The sequence below is a fragment of the Mytilus edulis genome, chromosome 5 (assembly GCF_963676685.1).
Source record: "Mytilus edulis chromosome 5, xbMytEdul2.2, whole genome shotgun sequence".
Lineage (NCBI taxonomy): Eukaryota > Metazoa > Mollusca > Bivalvia > Mytilida > Mytilidae > Mytilus > Mytilus edulis.
Genome location: NC_092348.1, coordinates 26460946 through 26485495, shown reverse-complemented (window position 1 = coordinate 26485495; position 24550 = coordinate 26460946). Strand labels below are relative to the sequence as shown.

The 24550-nt window shown below is 33.5% G+C and overlaps 1 protein-coding gene and 1 long non-coding RNA gene across 2 annotated transcripts in view; both read right to left on the bottom strand.

The window, feature by feature from the left end:
- The window catches only part of LOC139525015 (uncharacterized), a 93247-nt gene extending 81788 nt beyond the window's left edge, over positions 1–11459 (bottom strand). The window contains exon 1 of the mRNA XM_071320191.1: positions 11339–11459. The gene's annotated coding sequence lies outside the window, so the exon portion shown is untranslated. The remainder of the gene's footprint in view (positions 1–11338) is intronic.
- Positions 11460–18278: 6819 nt separating this feature from the next.
- On the bottom strand, positions 18279–22213 carry LOC139523344 (uncharacterized). Its single transcript, XR_011664600.1, has 3 exons — positions 21972–22213; positions 20537–20671; positions 18279–18435 (listed from the first exon to the last, which is right to left on the bottom strand). It is a non-coding gene; the product is annotated as an uncharacterized lncRNA (long non-coding RNA).
- Between the last annotated feature and the right edge of the window lie 2337 nt (positions 22214–24550).

The following is a 24550-nucleotide window of genomic DNA, read 5'->3' as shown; positions in this document are numbered from 1 at the left end:
TAAAAAGTTAACCTTTCTACCCCATATCAAAATGTTGAAATCGAGATGTTTAAAAGCATTAGATATTTTAAAAGTTGTCGGCAGTACTGACTGGGGTGCTGATCGCAACATTTTACTTAATTTATATAGATCTCTAGTTAGATCTAAACTAGATTACGGCTCTATAGTGTATGGCTCTGCAAGGAAGTCCTACATACAGATTCTCGATACTGTGCATCACCAGAGTTTGCGTCTCTGTCTTGGCGCATTTAAAACCTCACCAGTTGAGAGTCTGTATGTAGAGTCTGATGAGCACTCACTCTCTAACAGACGTTTGAAGCTTGGACTTCAATATGCTGTCAAACTAAAAGCCTATCCAGATAATCCTGCCTACAGCTGTGTTTTTAATCCGATTTATGAAGATATTTTTGCAAAACATGAAAATAAAATTCCTCCGTTAGGTATACGTTTAAAACCACATTTAGCTTCTTTTGATTTAAAATCTGTTGCTCAAGTTAAAACTTGCAAATGTCCTTCATGGGAACTTCCCAAACCAAAAATGATATTTGATCTCCGTGAACACAATAAAAATAAAACAAATCCTCTTTTAACTCAGCAACACTATGCTGAAATTAAAGCTGATTATCTAGATTTTTCAACTGTCTATACTGATGGATCAAAAGATGGTGACAGATTTGCATCTGCTGCTGTCTTCAGGGACAGAGCCGCAACTCTCCGTTTGCCATCTGATGCATCCATCTTTACTGCTGAAGCAGAAGCAATAATTTTGGCTTTGAAATTTATTGCTTCTTCAGATAAATCCAAATTTATTATATGTTCTGATTCACTTTCATGCTTACAAGCTATACAAAATACTAAAATTAAAAACCCAACAATTCTCAAAATTGTATATGTAATGAGGAATTTAAAAATTCTTCTGAAAGAAATAATATTTGTATGGGTTCCGAGTCATGTTGGAATCCTTGGAAACACAGCTGTAGACCTTGAGGCAAAGAATGCCCTGGGTGTCCCTTTATCTAACTGTGATATACCATATACTGATTTTAAATCTAATATTAGAGAATATGTTTTTAATATATTGAAAAATGAATGGAGTAAAAAAGATGATAATAAATTACATGAAATTAAACCTAATTTAGGCAAATCTTTTAATAATTTTATGTGCAGAAAAGATCAGTGTGTTATTTCTAGATGTCGTATTGGTCATACTAGAATAACACACGAATATCTTTTAAAAAATGAAGATGAACCACAATGTGTATCTTGCAACTGCAAGTACACAAATGTATACTATTAAACATGTTTTAATTAATTGTATTGATTTTGCTGATATTCGTAAGAAGCATTTCAATGTCAATAATATGTATGATTTATTTAATAATGTTCCATTTACAAATATTGTTGCATTTTTAAAAGAAATTGGAATTTATTATAGAATATAAAAATGTTATAATATTTAAGTCGTTTTTAATTTTTATCACGTTATCTTACTGTTGATTTTTATTTGTAAATAATCAATTTGCTGTAGTCTAGAATTTTAGTATATTGAAGGACTTTTTGTCTTATTTTAAAAATATGCTCTCGCCGCGATATAGCCTGTTTGTGCTAATCCGGCGTAAAGCAACCAACAATCAATCAATCGATTTTGTTACAGTAATATATTCTGATTACTTAACTTTTACTTCAAATTATTTTATTTATGTTATCAACTACTCCTTAATTCTATTCAATGATAACGAAGCTGTTCATTAGACTCCGTGTAATATGGCTATCATGCATATGCTAATAAATAGGTACATTTTTAGCTCACCTAACTTGAAAGGTTAAGTAAGCTTTTTTTCATTACTTGGCGTCCGTCGTCCGTCTTCGTCGTCGTCTGTTAACTTTAACAAAAATCTTCTTCTCTGAATCTAATGACCCGATTTTAACCAAACTTGGCCACAATCATCATTAGGGTATCTAATTTAAAACATGTGTCCGATCGATGACCACGCCTGCCAACCAACATGGCCGACATGGCTAAGCATAGAACAAAGGGATAAAATGCAGTTTTTGGCTTATATCTATGGAACTAAAGCGTTTGGAGCAAATCTGACAGGTAGCAAAAATGTTTATTGAATTTAGATTTATCTGCCCTGACATTTTCAGTCGAATCCGACAACACGTTGTTAGGTTTCTGTCCCTGAGTTTGTAATTTTACGGAAATTTTGCAGTTTTTTGTTATCGTTATTTAATACTATTAGTTATGATTTTAACCTTGTTTTACATGATTATCTAAGCATCAGTAAATGCAGGTGAGCGACACAGGCTCTTAAGAGCCTCTAGTTGAATTATGTACAGTCACGAGATGACAGTATATATTGTCTATGTATGTTATAAACTACGAGGTAGTTTTCAAAGGTAAATGCCTGTATAAGTACGTCCGTAATATTATGTTAATAAGGAGCATGCATACAATTCTTGTAATGCATTCGCGTGCATTATGGCCAATAAGACGACCCATGTATCTAGGTAGCTGCGAACGCTGTTATATATGCATTATATTATCATGACTATGATATGCATGATTTTTGCTGATATATATTTCTCAAGAAGTTTGAACATTTTGACAAAGAAATGTTGTATACTCTTTGGTTGGGTGGTTGTCTCTTTGACATATTCCCCATTTCCATTCTCAATTTTATTTAAGAATTGAATGCTCTTTTTGTAAATTTATTGGGGTGTAAAAGCGTTGACCAAAGTACATTTTGTATGAAGCGGGCGAAAAAATTACACCCTTGTTTTAGTTACAAAGTCCCGTAACTCAAAAAGTTTTAATCTTATTGTCATCAAAAAGTATACAGATCGTTCGATAATCATAAGAAACAACTATGTTATTATAAGTTTCATGAAATTTTGATGAGTCGTTCTAAAGTTACGATGCGACATGTTTACGCCGGACAGACAGATTAGCAAACGGACAGACGGACATTTGTATACCATTATACGTCCAGTCAAAATTTTAACGTGCGTATAAAAACACAGACAAACACAGAACTGCCATAACATTACTTTCAATATTTGAATTGCATTATTTTGTTGATATTTTGATACCTTGCCTAGCTAGATACTTTTTGTAATAATATATATGTACGTGGTTTTTGTCGAGCCTGCTCGACATAGGGATAGTGATCCGGCGGCGGCGTTAGCTAACTTTTTAAAAGCTTCATATTTTAGAAGGTGGAAGACCTGGATGCTTCATACTTTGTATATGGATGCCTCATGTTACGAAGTTTCCGTCAGTCACATGTCCAACGACCCTCACCTCATTTTCATGGTTCAGTGACTACTTTGTAATGTTAAATTCTCTCTTATTATAAGTAATAGGATAACTATATTTGGTATGTGCGTACCTTGCACGGTCCTCATGTCCGTCAGACAGTTTTCAATTGACCTCGACCTCATTTCATGGATCAGTGAACAAGGTTAAGTTTTGGTGGTTAAGTCACTATCTCAGATACTATAAGCAATAGGTCTAGTATATTCGGTGTATGGAAGGACTGTGAGGTGTACATGTCCAACTGGCAGGTGTCATCTGACCTTGACCCCATTTTCATGGTTCAAGTTAAGTTTGTGTGTTTTGGTCTGTTTTTCTTCTACTGTATGCAATAGGTCTACTATATTTTGTGTATGGAATGGTTGTAAGGTGTACATGTCTAGCTGGCAGGTGTCATCTGACCTTGTCCTTATTTTCATGGTTCAATGGTCAAAGTTAAGTTTTTTGAGTTTTGGTCTTTTTTTTCTAATACTATATGCAATAGGTCAACTATATTTGGTGTATGGAAATATTTTTATGATCTATATGTCAGTCCCGAGGGTTTTATTTGACCTTTTCATGGTTCATTGCTCAGTGTTAAGTTTTTGTGTTTTGGTCTGTTTTTTCTTAAACTATAGGGATGCAATAGATCAACTATATTTGTTGTATAGAAGAATTGTTTGCTGTACATGCCTGCCTGGCATGGTTCATCTGACCTTAACCTCATTTTCATGGTTCATTGGTCAATGTTTAGTTTTCTTTGTTAATGTTAAGTTTATGTGACATTTGTAATAAAGCTTTATATTTAAAACTATCAACATAAAATCAATGATTAGTAAAGAAGGCGAGACATTTCAGCGTGTGCACTCTTGTTTTTCTTGGTTCCGTGAAATTACTATTGCACAATCGAATACCGGTAACAAGTAAGAATATAACGATCCTCTGATGAGACTTTCTTTGTAGTGTTGTTTATATCCTCCAGATCACCTAGTTACATTTCAGGTTGTGAGTGCGAGTTTTTGCTTTGGACAACTTTCATTTTTCTTAATATTCGAATTGAGCATGGAAATGGGGAATGTGTCAAAGAGACAACAATCAGACCAAAGAACAGACCACAGCCGAAGGCCATTTATGGGTCTTCAATGCAGCGAGAAACTCCCGCACCCGGAGGCGTGTTTCAGTTGGCCCTTTAACAAAAATGTATAGGGATTGTTTTACTTGAATATTTGTATTGTCCTTTTTTCTTATATTCATAATAGGTCGATTTTTTTGTTGCCTTTGATATAGATACTCTAGGGGTACCCCTTCATCTAAGTCGCAAAATTCCTGAATTTGTGTTAACTTTTATTTCAAATACAATAGATCTATATAATAGGACAAACAATAAACAATCAAATAAATACGGAAAGAACTCAAAGTTTTCGGTTTCGGTCAAACTAACCAATGAATCAATATCTGTAATCAACAATATTGAATCAATTCATTTACCAATAAATGAGTTGAAGTTGGAGATTGTTGTTTGCATCTCCCGCAATTGAGGGTGAGGGGTAAGCAATTCTGTTCGAATAGCGGGGGAATTGACAAGTTAATTGATGTGGAAAGTGTGTGTTCACAGTTTCGGTATGCAAGTTATCTTATGTTGTTCCTCGTAAAGATAAATATTTACATAATAGTACTATCGATGTGTCCCTGATTGCTCTAAAAAACTGGTCTAACACTAGGTTCACAAATTAGTAAGTTTCTGTGTATCAGCTTACTACTATTGGTCGGGATTAATTGTATTGTCGGACTATTGGTGTGTCGGACCAATGGGGCGTCGAACTAATGGGGTGTCGGATAAATGGGGTGTCGGACCAGTGGGGTGTCGGACCAATGGGGTGTCGGACTAACGGGGTGTCGGAACATCGGGGCTGCCCCTACTCAGAGCTCCAGATAATTCACAAATTTGGGTTTTTACCCACCATTTTTTTACGTAATTGGGTAATAAAGATTTTTAATTGCATTATCAATTTCAGTTCACCCCTCAAGCAAATATCAAATTGGGTTTTTAACCACTAAGCTCCTTTATGTATTGGGTTTTTTCATCAACACAATATTGAATATTCAGGCATAATCACATTATATCAACCTCAGATGTTTTTCCATCTTTAGTATATATGTGCTAGCTGTTTTATTTAGTTTATTCACTGACGAGCAATTGTACATTTTATTTATGTCCCGTTTTAAACGTTCTTCCATTTTTTTTTATTTTCTCACAACTTATAAATAAACTGCAACTGCATGGTGTCACTAGTTGGACAGTAACTAATTACCTTTCTAGATCCCATATGATAACCCTACAGTTTAGTTGGGGTAGGCGTGGGCCGGTTAAGTGTTTAGATTTTTATGTGAAATTTAGGTGCTGTAAGAAAGTTTTGCCAGTACTTTCACCTATTTGCCAGACCTACTTTAAAAAAAAAAATAATAAGTAGTTCCCAGATTTGAGATATACCTTTCACTTTTTACAACTGATTTCGTTTTTGACGTAACCCCGTGTTTATCTATCTAGCAATGTTCTCGTTAAGGTATGCAAACACGCACGTGCGTTTGATGGATGCTTCATAAAAACACTAGCTGAGTTTTGTTATTATCATAACTTTCCCTAAGTTATCAAAAAGAAAGAAGATGAAAACATGCGGACATTTACTTTCGTTTTAAATCATTGTATGTTATGATAAGTCCCGAGCAATTCGAAAAAATATGACAACATGACACACGCTAATTGGATAAACGCCGAGAAGATCGAAATGTTTTCATATTCACGTGTACCTGTTGAGCAACGGAAAATTCCAACAGGGACCCATTTCAGCTACTTGATGCAGGGTTCTATTTTTAGAACGATAGGACATTTCCAATGTCAATGATAAATATTATAAAATAGATTTACGCTACGACTGTGATCAGATAAGGGTAAATAACGCAAACGATAGCGAGTAAAAGCGTTAAAAACTCGTGGTTTTGGCATATAATTGGGTTTTCCTTTAAATTAATTGGGTTATTGAACCCTGCAATCCAGGGGCAATTGCATTGGGTTTTTAATTATTTTTATTGCGTGATCACGCAAATACGCAGCTTATCTGGAGCTCTGGACTGTACATCCTTATAAAAGGGAAACGATTTGATGTGAGCATCAAATAAGCTATGGTAGAATAATGATTTGTACAAGTTATTATCTTTTTCGCAGTAAAAATTGTACTAATAATTTCTTGTACAATTGTATTTGTACAAGTAAAAACCTGTATGATGGCTTCCACCATTTTCTACATTTGAAAATGCCTGTACCAAGTCAGGAATATGACAGTTCTTGTCCATTCATTTTTGATGCGGTTTTTTTTATTTGATTTTGCCATGTGATTATGGACTTTCCGAATTGATTTTCCTCTAAGTTCAGTATTTTTGTGATTTTACTTTTTCATACAAGTAATTTTTTTCATACAAGTAATTACTTGTATGAAATATTTGTACAAGTCATAACCTGTACAAAATAACAACATGTACACGACATATATAACTTACAGATCAATAACACACATTGTAACTCAGACTACATATATTTATATTAAGAGGTCATCATGTTTTAATTCTTTTAATCAATTCTTAAAGGAAGTTCCACACTCAGTTTTCAAAACAACAAGCTTTTCATAACACTAGTATATATTGATAGAAGATTAACCAAGGAACCAAAATAGCAAAAATAAAATAGGTTAATCATTGTAGCATATTTACCTGACGATATCGAGATATCGGTATTTAGTCGGATCTTAACATGTACTTGTGATTTGTTACAAACCGGTATTTTTGAAAATTAACAAACAAATGTCGAAATGTTCAGGACTTAATTAAATCTGTATTTGAATAAGATGATGCAAGCAAACGTTTTGTATTGCGTCTTACACTTTGCGAAGCAAATAATCTTTTACTACTTTACTAAAATATTGTGTAAAAAAGTTAATTATGAGCTATGAAAGTCAAGTGGCTCCAGCATTTTTCTGAGGAAGTTTTAAAAAATTTCAAAGAGTTTTTTTTACAGTGGGTTAGCTTTCATTAGTCTTCACTATCCTATAGATTAACATCTTTTGGTTATATTTATAATTTAGAATCTTCATTGAAGGTGCAGCACGAATGCACAGTTAATTAATTATATTGATGTGTCATTTGTATGCAAGAGTGACATTCCTTTGTATTATGTGCCGATTCGAAAAAAAAGTTATGGGAGTATTGTCTCCCTTTAACAGGTTTATTATTTTATAATTAAGTATAGGTTTGTTTATTTTCTTTGGTTACATCTTCTGACATCAGACTCGTACTTCTCTTGAACTGAATTTTAATGTGCGTATTGTTATGCATTTACTTTTCTACATTGGCTAGAGGTATAGGGGGAGGGTTGAGATCTCACAAACATGTTTAACCCCGCTGCATATTTGCGCCTGTCCCAAGTCAGGAGCCTCTGGCCTTTGTTAGTCTTGTGTTATTTTAATTTTAGTTTCTTGTGTACAATTTGGAAATTAGTATGGCGTTCATTATCACTGAACTAGTATATATTTGTTTAGGGGCCAGCTGAAGGACACCTCCGGGTGCAGGAATTTCTCGCTACATTGAAGACCTGTTGGTGACCGTCTGCTGTTGTTTTTTTCTATGGTCGGGTTGTTGTCTCTTTGGCACATTCCCCATTTCCATTCTCAATTTTATTCTGATATGATTTTGAATAATTACAAAATGTATTCAATATATTTCAGTTTTTGTTATAGGTGTATCAAAAACATTGATGTACGAATATAATTTCATAAATTTGAAACGTTTAAAATGATTACATACCAATATAAATAAAGGGCTGAGCTTTAGCGCATAATACGCCCATTGCTCTTTTAACTTGTCTTTTATGCTTTAAATGAATTTATATGATCAACTAGAAATATATATACAAATCAAAAGGGATGTTACATTAATATATTCACCAAAGTTTCATAAAATCCCCCTTTTTTAAGTATAAAAATTCATTACTTAAGAAAACGTAAAATCTAAAATTTATAAAAATGGAAAGGGAGCTTATGTCAATAGATATAAACATTTATCAAAGTTGCATAAAATTTTGTGAAAGTGTTAGTTATTGTCCCAAAATTGGAAAATCCCCCTTTTTTAAGCATAAAAATTCATAACACGGAAATGTAAAATCTGAAATTTATAAAAATTGAAAGGGAGCTTACATCAATAAATATAAACAATTCACCAGTTTCATGGACATTGGTGAATGCCTTTTTGAGTTATTGTCCGAAGTGTTGAAAATCCCCCTTTTTTTATGAATAAAGCCCCATAAATCCAAAACTCAAAATCTGAAATTTATAAAAATTGAAAGGGAGCTTACATCAATAGATATAAACAATTCACCAAAGTTTCATGGACATTGGTGAAAGCCTTTTTGAGTTATTGTCCGAAGTGTTGAAAATCCTCCTTTTTTTATGAATAAAGCCCCATAAATCCAAAACTTAAAATCTGAAATTTATAAAAATTGAAAGGGAGCTTACATCAATAGATATAAACAATTCACTTAAGTTTCATGGAAATTGGTGAAAGTGTTTTTGAGTTATTGTCCGAAGTGTGGACGACGGACGGACAGACGGACAGACGGACGGTACGACGGACGGACAACGGTATACCATAATACATCCCGTCTAAAAGACGGGCGTATAAAAACCGTTCATCAAAAAAAGACTATAAATGAATGTCGAATTATATATCTCCCCTTCATGATAGATTGATTGGGAAATTTACCAGAGTTATCTAAATTAATATTAATCACAGAGAGGGACTAGCGAGACATTTTTAATTGTAGCTTATTTAACGTTAAAACAATTTTCCACTATAAACTTATGTTACTTTATACAAATATAAGGACTTTGTTAGCTAAATCTACAAATTTTATTAGATAAGATGAATTTTTATTACAATAGATTAATATGCTAGTTAATGTACTTGTTTTCGAGATATTAGCCATTGGAAAGTTTGGCAGGAAAATGTTATCTCTTGATTTGTCATAGTTTTATCATTGACAAGTTTAAGTTCTCAAAAACTATTAAAAAATAACAATGATTTTATAAGACTTTTACAGATGGCTTATAATTGTACAGGTAAAATATTTATAAAAAAATATCACCTACCTATAGTTTTTGTTAGTTAAATTTATTCAGATTGGTCCACTTCATCTTTATTGAAAGTATTAAAAAAGATTAAATAGGTAAAAATTTATGAAAATTGGGAAAATCATCAATAATGGGTACTTTCATTTAGTCTTAAAAGGCTGTAGCAAAAATAGAAGTACACCACCATCACTGCATCATGACCATATGATTTTTTTCTTCACCAATTATTTTTCTCAGTCATATAAACCAAGAGCCTGTGTGGCTCACCTTGGTCTATGTGCATATTAAACAAAGGACACAGATGGATTCATGTTAAAATTGTGTTTTGGTGATGTTGATGTGTTTGTAGATCTTTCCTACTTAACATTCTGCCTGCTTACAATTATCTCTATCTCTAATGAACTAGGCCCAGTAGTTACAGTGGAAAATATTTTGTAAAAATTTACCAAATTTATGCAAATTGTAAAAAATTAAGGGGTCAACTGACCATTTTGATCATGTTGACTTATTTGTAGGTCTTACATTGCTGTACAATATTGCTGTTTACAATTTATCTCTATCTATAATAATATTCAAGATAATAACCAAAAGCTGCAAAATTTTTCTTAAAATTACCAATTCAGGGGCAGCAACCCAACAACGGGTTGCCTGAATGATCTGAAAATTCAGAGCAGATAGATCTTGACCAAATGAACAATTTTATCATCATCAGATTTGCTCTTAATGCTTTTGTTTCAGATATGTGAGCCAAAAACTGCATTTGACCCCTATGTTCTATTTTTAGCCATGTCGGCCATCTTGGTTTGCGGGCGGGTTCATCGGACACAATTTTAAAACTAAATACCCTAATGATGATTGTGGACAAGTTTGGTTAAATTTGTCTCAGTAGTTTAAGAGTCTGAGAAGATTTTTGTAAAAGATGTAAAAGATTACAAAAATTGTAAAAAAATTGTAAAAAATTTACTATAAAGGATAATAACTCCTTTATGGGTCATCTGACCACTTTGGTTATGCTGACTTATTTGTAGATCTTACACTGCTGAACATTATTGCTGTTTACAGTTTTTCTCTATCTATAATAATATTCAAGATAATAACCAAAAACGGCAAAATTTCCTTAAAATTGTCAATTCAAGGGCAGCAACCCAATAACAAGTAGCCTGATTGTTCTGAAAATTTTGGGCAGATTTATTTTGATTGATGAACAATTTTACCCATGCCTGATTTGCTATAAATGCTTTGGTTTTAGAGATAGAAGCCAAAATCTACATTTTATCCCTATGTTCCATTTTTAGCCATGGTGGCCATCTTGGTTGGTTGGCCGGATCACCTGATACATTTTTTAAACTAGATACCCAAATGATGATTGTGGATGAGTTTGGTTAAATTTTGCTCAGTAGTCATGGTAGTTGCAGAGGAGAAGATTTTGTCAAAGTTAACGAGGAAGGAGGACGACGACGGACGCCAAATGATAAGAAAAGCTCACTTGACCTTTCAGGTCAGGTGAGCTAAAAAGAGCCTTTTGAGATGTCATAACTATTTGGACAAGGAAATTAGAAAAAGACGTACGACCCCCTGTCGACCCCATTCTTCACCTCTCCCCCTTACCCTCTAAAATAAATAGAAATTATGGTAGTTCCTTTCCTAACCTTATCCGATGAAATTCAGGTGTTTGTATATTTGGTACATGTACATTGAACATGTATATTGGAATATAACAAAGAAATGTCATTCTTTAGAACTTTACATGTATGTCACAAGTAGAAGTACTTTTTGGGTTGTTGCCATATTTTTGATTTCCTGGGCTTGTCACCGTGAAGGCTTGTGATCTGTGATCTTTGACTGTGACAATTTTGTCAATTCCTACCATTTCCTCTTGAATCTACAGTTTGTTTTATATGTGTTGCGCAGATGATCCCTTGAGATGTGACTTACCTTCTCAATCTGTTTAATCTCTAGATAACTTGAAATGGAATACTTAAAAATCCTACTTTCGTTTTTGAATGGCCTATCTGAAGACAGAAATGTATGATTAGATCAAAACGTACTGCAATGAACACTAGAATAACCTGCAAACAGACATATCATATCGTCTTGGTACCTGTTTTGACGCGGACCAGAAATGACGCACCCATTTAGATTTCTAAACAAAAGCTGTGACGTCATCGATAATTACTATTCAGAACATGATGGTGAAGGTCATATGACTACAACATAGATGCCTCAAACTCTGTCCAGAAATGTTATTATTGCTTGAATTAGTAAAGATAATGCAATTTCCGCCATTTTATTAAGGTCAAAAACAGTCTACCCTTCCCAGAATGATTATCAGTCCTAAATCCACTTTGGCCGGAAAAAGTATGTAAGCACATGCTGCCCCAGTTTGTGTTTTTCAAATCATATGACTGTCATGTGACATGGTTTTACATTTAAGCGGGAATCACTGTAGAACAAATGATCGTCGCTTATATAATTTTCTATTGTTTATCGATTTTTTTCATTCATTGTACGTGTGAATGTTTTAATGTCAATGTTGTTTTATGAATGCAATTACTTCTTATTTTCAAGTATATGAAATATATATGTCACTTTGATAAATTTTGAACAATTTTATATAAAATTTGAAATAAAATATAGGTTACAATTAAATTAATGAAAAAAATTGTGTTGCTATCAACATGATCATAAAAGTGACTGTAAATGTCAAAATTTGTTATTAAAATTAAATTTGCTGAATAGTGTTAACTTTAAATTATCCGGATTGAAGCAATTTTTCGAACATCAGGTACACTGCAAGTGGTTTTTACTGGTTTGTTTATAGTGCGTCATTACTGGTACCCATCATAAGTTGACAGTCCGTTTGTAATGTTAGCAAACATGATTTTTATTGCTTTTACTGTTTCAAAAATCAACTGTTTAATGATTGAAATACATTAACAAGTGATCAATCTTTCATTCTATTCCGTGTTTCTTTTTCTTTTAAATGGTAGATTAAATGCAGAGACAAACACAACGTTAGGTGCGTCATTACTGGTTCCTCGGGGATACAAGAGATTCGCCACTTTAGTAGATAAAGAACGGCAACAGTAGTATACCGCTGCAACTTCCAAGCTCATAAACTCTGCAATCAATCCTTGCCGTCACCGGTATTTTGTATTTTCTGCGTCACTGATCGTTTATGCGGACTTGCTATTTTGTATTGTGACGTCACGATATAGAAACTGCCAGTTTCTATTGTAATCTACAAGCGTTCAAAGGGACACTACTCTTTGTGGTCGGAACTACTTTTTGGGGGTTTACACCAAAGACCCAAAAAGGAAATAGAAATGAATTGACGCTGATAATATACGATTCGATTTATTGAAATTTCAGTTACCTTTTGTAACTTTTCGATAGGTTTTCTTCAAGTTTGCATTTTATTAAATGTAGAGTTAAATGAATTGTTAAAATGAAAAGAAAAACATTTACTTTATAAAGTCGAAACTGCAAGTGGAAACGAAAAGACAGCTTGAAAAAAATCTACCATAAGACTTATTTAAATTATTTAATTGCTTTTTTCCTCAGGTTAAGATATTGGAAATTTATTATCAATATTTGCCAGAATAGAAATTTGCGTATTTTTATCGTTTACTTTTCTACATTGGCTACAGGTATAGGGGGAGGGTTCAACCGTTGAGATCTCATAAACATATTAACCCCGCTGCATATTTGCACCTGTCCGAAGTCAGGAGCTTCTGGCCTTTGTTAGTCTTGTATCATTTTTAATTTAAGTATTCTTGTGTATAATTTGGAGTTAAGTATGGCGTTCATTATCACTGAACTAGTATATATAATTATTATTTGTATGGGGGCCAGCTGAGGGACGCCTCCGGGTGTGGGAATTTCTCGCTGCATTGAAGACCTGCTGTTGTCTGTTCTATGGTCGAGTTGTTGTTTCTTTGACACATTCCCCATTTCTATTCTCAATTTTACTTTTATTTCAAAGCTTTACATATGGGTCATTTAAAAAAAAAAATGTGGAATTTTGAAATTGAAAAATTCATTAAAAGTTACTTTAATTACATGAGTGGGGCGCTCATATTTGCCGTGGACACTTTTTTCGCCGTTTTATGATTTTGAGGTGTAAAAACGTCAAAGGATGGTTGAAATGTAAGAATTATGCCGGTAAGTTATATTTTTATAACAAGTATGATTATTTTTGGCAATGAGACCAAATTTCGGCACTTACCGTAAAGGACCGAAAAACGGACAACGATTTTCAGCAAATTTTCTGAATGACAAAAACGATTTCAAAGAAGTATTTCTTAAAAATTCTTTGACTGATTGCCCTGAATTTCAGTTTTTTACACCTTTCAAATGTCTGCTATTCATCTATAAAGGAATTTATTTGATAAATATTGTTTAAAGCTGCAGTTATTTGGTTTTAAAATAGATGTGTAAAAACGGCGAATATGTGTCCGCCATTGACAAAACATCAGGAAATTCAAACACCCTTAATCTAACTTTTCAGATGATTTTTCTCAAAACAAACACGTTTTAAAGCTAAGAATATTTTGCATTTGAAGTTATCTTCATATAGAAAAATCAGTATACTTCAAAAATAAAAACTTCGGACCTGAACATAAACTGAAGAAAACATGGAAAGTTATGGCGAAAATGAGCACCCCACTCTAACATTCAAATAACCCTTTACATAAGCAAATCAAAACAAACAGTACTTATAGAACAACATATTAAAAGATGCAATCTTAATAATGTCATACAAGAACATTTTGAAACTGCTTATTTTTATTCAATTAATCTTTTATCATTATTATATAATAAAATGACCTTTGATACCTTTTATAATGACATTACAACTAAAATGTTATACCTTATGAAGATTTTAAAAGTATTTACTGTAAACTTGTTAATGATCCCGACTATATGAGTATATAACCATACGGGCATGACCATACTCGTATGAGTATATAACCATACGGTCATGACCATACTCGTATGAGTATATTACCATACGGTCATGACTATACTCGTATGAGTATATAACCATACGGTCATGACCATACTCGTACGAGTATATAACCATACGGTCATGACCATACTCGTATTGTAACAATTAATTTGATCCCCCCTGTAAAATGATCCGGGAGATAAAATGTCTTTGAATATTTCATCCTCTAGGATAGAAAATTGCCACAAATTATATCTCCAACACTAAAAAAATATCCACAATGATGGATATTATTTTAGTGTTGTGGGATATAAAATGTTGCAATTTTCTATCCTAGAGGATAAAATATTCAAAGACATTTTATCTCCCGGATCATTTTACGAAAAAATTAAAAACAGTCCTTAGTAGGAAATTTAGGGAATATCTGTATACTACATGTATTATAACCTGTGGATATTATTTATGGGATAGTTCTATTTTATCTACATCTTCTGATCCATGATCGATATTTGATTATTTTTGGGTTTAAAATCTCTTTTATTTAATTCAAAACATATTTCAAAACAAACACTGTTAATTATTGATGATTATACAAATATAAATATAAAACTTACCTTCATTAATTCTGTAGTACAGCTTATTTGTTTTTAATTAAAAAGCTTTGGGCACGTTTTCGTAATGCTTGTTTCTCATTTAAAGAGCTGTTTTGGGGGTATTCTTTATTCAGCAGATATTTGTACAAAACGTTATACTCCTCTCCATCCATCTTGACACAAATGATTATCTATTATCATTTTACTTGTTTCTTTAAAGCAATGTGCCATATGTTTAAACACTTCATTGATCAAGATGCAGTAGGATAGTATTTACATGACATTGTATCCATCGGATATAATTTTACTGAAATATTATCCCAAATGGATATAATTTTGTAGAAATATTATCCCTAGAAATGATAAATTTCTTGGTAATATTACCCCATGGGAAATTATTTTACTACTCACTTTTATCCTTAGGATATTATATCTACATTGATTTTATCCTTCGTAGCGGATAATCTTTTTTAGAGTGGGACAACTTTTAAAGGTAAAAAATATCCATTATTTACTAATATTTCATCTGTAGGGATAGTTTTTACTTAATATATTGTCCCTTGGGAACTTATATGCTAAGGATAATATTTAAGTTTACAGTATGAGTATATAACCATACGGTCATGACCATACTCGTATGGCCCGGAACATATTTATATATACATAGATATATATGTGTAATATTCATCGCTGCCAGGACGTTAAACACTTCTAATCAATCAATCAAAACTAGTTCAACCAAAAAATCTCAAATTATCTGTCTCAAATGACAGTTCTCGTCCCATATGTTTTGTTCAATTGTTCATTATGATAAAAAAAAATATTCCCTTAATGCTACGTGCTTAGTTGAGAAGCCTCAAACACCTATTTTACAGTCTTTGGTTTGACCCAGACAGCCATGATTTGAACACACGACCCCTAGACAAACACGCTACCAAGTGACCACCGATACGGTGTTCCATTATCATGAAATAAGTGTCTACATATGGTGAATTTATGTACATATGGCAAAGATGATTGTTCATATCTTACGGCAATATTGCTTAGTAGGAAGATATTGTATGATTGCCACTTTGTCAACTCTTAAAGAGACCAAATGACACAGAAAGTAACAGCTATTTGTCACAATACGACCTTCAACAATCACCAAAACCCATACGGCATAAGTAGCTATTAAAGCACCAAAATTTTAAATTTAAACTATATAGTTAGCCAGTTGCTTATAGCATCTAAACAAAATACTCTAACGAGCCTGTGTCGCTCACCGTGGTCTATGTGCATATTAAACAAGGGACACAAATGGATTCATGACAAAAATTGTGTTTTGGTGATGTGTTTGTAGATCTAACGTTACTGAAAATTCCTGCTGCTTACAATTATCTCTATCTATAATGAACATTGCCCTTAAAGCGGGTTGTTTGGCATGCCACAAAACCAGGTTCAACCCTACATTTTTTTTCTTAAAATGTCCTGTACCAAGTCAGGAAAATGGCCATTGTTATATTATAGTTCGTTTCTGTGTGTGTTACACAATGTGTATGTTGTGTTTCTGTTATGTGTTCTCTTATATTTGATGCGTTTCCCTCAGTTTTAGTTTGTAACCAGGATTTGTTTACTTTCTCAGTCAATTTGTGAGTTTCGAACAGCGATATACTACTGTTGCCTTTATTTGGCCCAGAAGAGAAAATTGTTAAAAATTTACTATAAAGAGCAATAACTCCTTAATAAGGGGTCACTTGACCATTTTGGTGATGTTGACTTATTTGTAGTATTTGTATTATCTATAATAACATTCAAGATAATAACCGAAAGCTGCAAACATTTCTTAAAATTATCTATTCAGAAGCAGCAATCCAACAACAAATTGCCTGATTGGCCTAAAAAAATTCAGGGCAAATAGATCTGGGTCTAATGAACATTTGTATCCTCGTCAGATTTGCTTTAAATGGTTTCAGAGATATGAGTCGAAAAACTGCATTCTACCTTAAGTACTAATTTTAGCCATGTCAGCCATTTTAGTTCACCGCCAGGGTCATCGGACACATTTTTAAAAAATAAATACCCTATTGATGAATGTGGGCAAGGTTGGTTCAATTTGTCTCATTGTTGAAGGCCATACGGTTACTTCTTATTGTTAATTTCTGTCTCATTTTTGGTCTCTTGTGGATAGTTGTCTCATTGGCAATTATACCACATCTTCTTTTTTTTATATATCAGTAGTTATAGAGGAGAAGATTTTTGTAAAAGTTTTAAAAAAATTGACTATAAAGGTCAATAACTCCTTAAGGGGTCAACTGACCATTTCTGTCATCTTGACATATTTGTGTATCTTAATTTGCGGAACATAATTGCTGTTAACAGATTATCTCTATCTATAACAATATTCAAGATAATAACCAAAAACGGCAAAATTTCCATAAAATTACCAATTATGGAGCAGCAACCCAATAATGGGTTGTCCCATTCATCAGAAAATTTCAGAACAAATGCATTTTGACCTGATTAACAATATGATCCGGTGTCAGATTTACTCTACATGCTTTGGTTTCAGAGTTGTAAGCCAAAATCTATATTTTACTCCTATGTTCAATTTTTAGCCATGGCCGCCATCTTTGTTGGTTGGCCGGGTCACTTGCCACATTCTTTTAAGTTAGATACACAAATGATGATTGTGGCCAAGTTTGGTTAAATTGGCCCAGTAGTTTCAGAGGAGAAGATTTTTTGTAAAAGTTGATGGACGACAGATGACGGAAGACTAAGGACGCCAAGTGATGAGAAAAGCTCACTTGGTCCTGTGGGCCAGGTGAGCTAAAAAATGACTCAACTCTTTATCATCGTAATTATAAATTAATGGCACATCATCAAAAAAAGATTGACCATGCAATTTCATAATCTCTTCATGTTTGACCTTAGCACCTAAAACTCAGTAGAGATTACCATGTATTCCAGTGGCGGATCCAGAACTTTTCCTAAGGGGGGGGGGGGGGGGCTGACTGACCTAAGGGGGGGCCCACTCCAGTCATGCTTCAATGATTCCCAATATAATCAACCAAATTTTTCCCACGAAAAGGGGGGGGGGGGGCCCGGACCCCCTGGATCCGCCTATGTATTCTTAAAATGTATTCTGGTGCATTAACATATGTTAGGCTTAGAACTATTTCTCATTAGTAAAGGCCATATGGATGTATGTAATGGCTTACATCAAAATTTACTAGTTTTTGACTATGACCCTTCTCCATAGATTGACTTAAAATAAAACCAAGTAAAAATTATATATGTTTATTTCCTGTGTGTATGATAATTGTTTGAATTACAACATTAATAAAAGTCTGTGACTGTCATTCTCTATCAGCATACAAAATACTAAGTATATTTCTTTCAAGTCAGCTTCTCCGTGTTACAGTTCCATATATGTCAATTCTAGAAGAAAAAATCATTAATTAATAGATTTATAGTATATGTACAGCATTGCATATCATTTTTATACGACCACAAAAATTTTAATTTTTCGTCGTATATTGCTATCACGTTGGCGTCGTCGTCCTGCGTCGTCTTGCGTCTTGCGTCGTCGTCCGAATACTTTTAGTTTTCGCACTCTAACTTTAGTAAAAGTGAATAGAAATCAATGAAATTTTAACACAAGGTTTATGACCACAAAAGGAAGGTTGGGATTGATTTTGGGAGTTTTGGTCCCAACATTTTAGGAATTAGGGGCCAAAAAGGGCCCAAATAAGCATTTTCTTGGTTTTCGCACTATAACTTTAGTTTAAGTGAATAGAAATCTATGAAATTTTGACACAAGGTTTATGACTACAAAAGGAAGGTTGGGATTGATTTTGGGAGTTTTGGTTCCTACAGTTTAGGAATTAGGGGCCAAAAAAGGGCCCAAATAAGCATTATTCTTGGTTTTCGCACAATAACTTTAGTATAAGTAAATAGAAATCTATGAAATTTAAACACAAGGTTTATGACCATAAAGGGAAGGTTGGGTTTGATTTTGGGAGTTTTGGTCCCAACAGTTTAGGAATAAGGGGCCCAAAGGGTCCAAAATTGAACTTTGTTTGATTTCATCAAAAATTGAATAATTGGGGTTCTTTGATATGCCGAATCTAACTGTGTATGTAGATTCTTAATTTTTGGTCCCGTTTTCAAATTGGTCTACATTAAGGTTCAAAGGGTCCAAAATTAAACTTAGTTTGATTTTAACAAAAATTGAATCCTTGGGGTTCTTTGATATGCTGAATCTAAAAATGTACTCAGATTTTTTATTATTGGCCCAGTTTTCAAGTTGGTCCAAATCGGGGTCCAAAATTAAACTTTGTTTGATTTCATAAAAAATTGAATAATTGGGGTTCTTTGATATGCAGTCTTCACGCTGAACTGCTAAATCTACAGGCCCGCAGCTCAATTTTTGAAATTTTTTAGTTAGATTCTGTTGGCCTGTAGATCTGATTTTTACAAGCCCGAGAGCAATTTTACCAGCCTGGGCTGCCTGGGCTGCCACTCGTTATGAAGACTGGATATGCCAAATCTAACTGTGTATGTAGATTCTTAATTTTTGGTCCCGTTATCAAATTGGTCTACATTAAAGTCCAAAGGGTCCAAAATTAAACTAAGTTTGATTTTAACCTGCGCTACTGACATAAAGATCATAAAATATTTCCATACACAAAATATAGTTGACCTATGGCATATAGTATTAGATAAATAGACCAAAACTCAACAACTTAACATGAAATCTGCCCGCTAGACATGTACACCTTACAATCATTCCATACAACAAATATAGTAGACCTATTGCATATAGTATGAAAAAAACAGACCAAAACACAAAAATTTAACTATAACCACTGAACCATGAAAATGAGGTCAAGGTCACATGACATCTGCCCGCTAGACATGTACACCTTACAATCATTCCATACAACAAATACAGTAGACCTATTGCATATAGTATGAAAAAAACCAGACCAAAACACAAAAATTTAACTATAACCACTGAACCATGAAAATGAGGTCAAGGTCAGATGACACCTGTCAGTTGGACATGTACACCTTACAGTCCTTCCATACACCGAATATACAAGCCCTATTGCTTATATTGTCTGAGATACGGACTTGACCACCAAAACTTAACCTTGTTCACTGATCCATGAAATGAGGTTGAGGTCAAGTGAAAACTGTCTGACAGACATGAGGACCTTGCAAGGTACGCACATATCAAATATAGTTATCCTATTACTTATAATAAGAGAGAATTCAACATTACAAAAAATCTGAACTTTTTTTTCAAGTGGTCACTGAACCATGAAAATGAGGTCAAGGACATTGGACATGTGACTGACGGAAACTTCGTAACATGAGGCATCTATATACAAAGTATGAAGCATCCAGGTCTTCCACCTTCTAAAATATAAAGCTTTTAAGAAGTTAGCTAACACCGCCGCCGGATCACTATCCCTATGTCGAGCTTTCTGCAACAAAAGTTGCAGGCTCGACAATAAGACTATCTAAAACTTACCAAAAGATAAAATACTATTGAAATTAACATTTCCCGCAATAAAATTTTAAAACTGCTACTTCTCACATCTCCTGCCTGTCCTGGCACCTCATGTTATGACAGTGTCATGATAATCAGTTACTTAGTATAAGAAACCTAAAAAAATAATTATCTATCATCAGAATCAGCACTATATTAAAATATACAGCTAGTCAACAAAAGAAGGGTACTGATCATGAATTCCCCCTGCACTCTTCTGTGTCTTTACCTTCAGCCTACACATGCAAGTCTTAAAGGGGGAAAATTGAAGACAAGGACACCAATGCAAAATAGCATAAATTCAACAAAAACACAAAAATTAAAAATATATAATCATATAATATATGGTTAGTGGAATATAAAAGTATTATATAATATGCCTGGTTTTCTGTAAACTAGCCATTAGTAGCTAGATGATCCAACTGATAAATGGAATGTACATGTACATTTTGTATACATAGTAAAAAAAATGGGTGATTATGCATTGTACTTGTACATTTTTGTAAATTAAAATACATGATTCTGGCATTTGAACATAACTATTAGTATTTGCAGCCTCTGATTATCTATCTATCTTCCTTTCAAGCAGTGGACACATTCTTGAGTGTTACTGATATATACTCCAGCTTTTAAATGTTTTAATTGTTTAGAAATTATAGACACAGAGAAAAATATATAATTAGTTTTCAAAACCTGTGAAGTAGATTTTTTCTTTTCATAACATACATGTACAAATAAATAATGACACCATAATTTCATAGGTAACCTTTGATTGCTAGCTCATTTGATTCCTAATCATGCATGCGGCTTCCAATAGCAGATACATGTATATGCTATTGCTTAGAGCCAATTTTTGGTGCTGCTTTTTATAATTTATTTTGCATGCCGCATGCCTTGTTTTATTTTTTATTGCATATGTTTTTATATTCGGTGAAAAGCTCATTAGAGCATATGTTTGTACTGTTTGTCAATATGCTGAATCCAAATAAATTTTTACTTACTTAATTACTGATTTACTTACTAAGGATTTGTATAGTACAAATCCTTGATCATGCTAATGCCAAACAATAATGATAATGCAGTGGGTTATTTTTTTTTGGGGGGGGGGGGGGGGAGGGGGTGATCCTACTGTAATCATACTATCTTTAATATCCAGCAAACACTATTTTCTGTCTATGAGAATAAATTTATGCATGCCACAGTATGGTACCGCAGGCGGCAGCTAAAATAAAGTGTGATACCATTTTTTTTAAGTACTCCCTCCCCCTTTTTTAAATTTCTGTTATTTCTCCTTCCAAGAAACGGCAATTTTGTTTAATGTCCACCAGCGATCAGACCTGACACCTATGCAATTGAATTCTGTCATATACATTGATTTAAAATAGTTATATCGTTTAATATAAGTAAAAAATCATACCTGTATGGTTTGTACGCTGGCGGCCGCCAACTTGGAAAACGTAAACAAAGTAGTTCGCATGTACGCACTTTCCACAGAATGGTCAAACGGCTACAAATTGTCGTATGTTTAAAAATGAACCGTTAAAGTTAATACAAAAACATGTTTTAAATATATGTTTATGCAATTAACGAAAAAATGTATGCATGCGCTGCGGATGCTTAATCTCTGCAAGATCTTGCACGGTGTGAGTACGGCTGAAGGCAAGGGTGTTAAACGCAGAACTTCGGGAATGTCCGGAGAGCCGACAACCTTGCTTCGGAAGTTGATACCGCTGTTCAAAATTCATAAATCGATGGAGAAAAAACAAATCCGGGTTACAAACTGAAAAGAGAACTACGACATAGACTGGTTCCCGATCGCAATATTCAGTATGTTACACATATACCTCGTGAGAGAGTATTGCTAATAGCTAATACCTGGAACGTAGTACCGGGAACCAGGATAACTACGACACAACACAGACACAACACCGAAACGTAACACACACACACAAACGAACTATAATGTAACAATGGCCATTTCCTGACTTGGTACAGGGAATTTTATGAAAAAATGGTGGGTTGAACCTGGTTTTGTGGCATGCTAAACCTCCGGCTTTAATGGCAGTGTTAATTATAACATTAAAATGACAACATTTCACGACAGGGTTACAATAAATATAAAACAGATAAATGGGAGAAAATATAGGACAGAGAAACAAACGAATAATAGCCACCAAAGGGTAACAGGTTAAAAAATATTTGCATACGCCAGACGCGCTCTACGTCCAGACAAAACTATGCTCAGTTGTTAAAAGTTTGAAAGCCATAACAACTACAAAGTTGAAGATCTCCGAGGACCAAAAGTTCCAAGTTGTGAGGCCAGGGTTATCATGGTTATCCGCCTGGGACAAAAACATCATTATCAAGAATAATGTATAGTTTTGCAAACAGTAAATTTTATAAAATGACTATATAAAAGATATGCATGATTAAACTGTGTTTTACTTGTGGTGACTAGCTATAGAATAAAAACGAATACATTACAAAATCACAGCCCTGTTAGCCATCATGAGTCAATGCAACGCCCAAAGTGACGTCACACTTATATTTCTAAAACGTGTTCCGAAAATTAAGAAAGAATTTGGATGAAATTCAAGATTAGATTTGTATGACTTATCTAACTTATATCAATAACAGTGAAAATTATAATACTAATTAATATTTAATTTTAGTAGTAATTATAGATAATTAATTGTATTATCTACCTTTGTGGGAGTTTCTTCTGATCAAACTGCAAACCAAATATATAGTGTAAATTTCGTTAATCCATAATTGAATCTACCAAATGAACTGGATGAGTAGTTATCACAGGCACCTGTTTCTATCCATAGGAAGGTCGACTATCCATATAAAGTATATGGATAGTCGACCTTCCTATGGATAGAAACAAGTGCCTGTGGTAGTTATCCCTAACACAACACAAGAATACAACAGAAAAAAAATACGATTTACAACTACAAAGTTGAGACCGTGATTTGACAAAATTCGATGACAACAACAAACACATCATCAAAACCCAACAAATTGATTTGGAATGGAAAAGTACCGTGCCACGTCTTAACGCAAAACGAATTTACACTCAGCAAAACAGTCACATTCGGGAATAAATCACGTTCGGTAATACTGAAAAAGATCAGACGACGTAATGACAACCAACAATCTAACACGTGGTAAAAATGTCCATAGTTAGTTTGGACAAAGATACATCGTATGGATCAACCAATTCGTGATGGTGTCCGTAAAATTTACGGAGTGTCATTTTTAATATGTCCTCCTCATAACTTTGACACATTTAGAATTTCCTTAATATTTGACGTTATAGAAAATCCTAGTTTGTCGTAATTTGAATTGTCGATCATACATGTGGTTGTTTTGTTGTTGTGTTTTGTTTTTGTTAACTCTATAGTCCGTCGGAAATGAATAACAGTATTTTACAATCCAAACAATTTAGGCCCGGTTTTGATGACAGAAGGTCCATACTGGAAAGTTGTTATAAATCAATACACGATACTGGATACATGAACGTTCACATACTTTATTTTTCCATCCAACATATATACATTCACAGTTCATAAACAATATTTACAAAACAGTAATCATGGCAATATACATTTACCCGCCGCTGCTCGTAGATCGAGAGCGGGGCGAACCGGTGCGTCACATGGTTCTCTCTATTTTTCTCTCTCCCTTTTTCGTTTCAAAAGTCATCTTTATAAAACATTATCATAGAAACGTTTTGACCAATGAAAACGGAAAAGGGTACTTATAAACAAAAAGTTTCTAAATAATGAAATATAGCAAAAACAGATTAAATTAAGACTTAGTGTTAATTGACATTATTCACTCTATATACAGTTTAGGTGTTGACAAATAAATTACATTGATGACCATTGTTGTCAAAAAGTATTCTCACGATCTAATCTTAATCTTAATCCATTAATATTTCCTAGTAACGCTAAAACGACTAATACATGTCTTTTATAAAATCATTTCAAA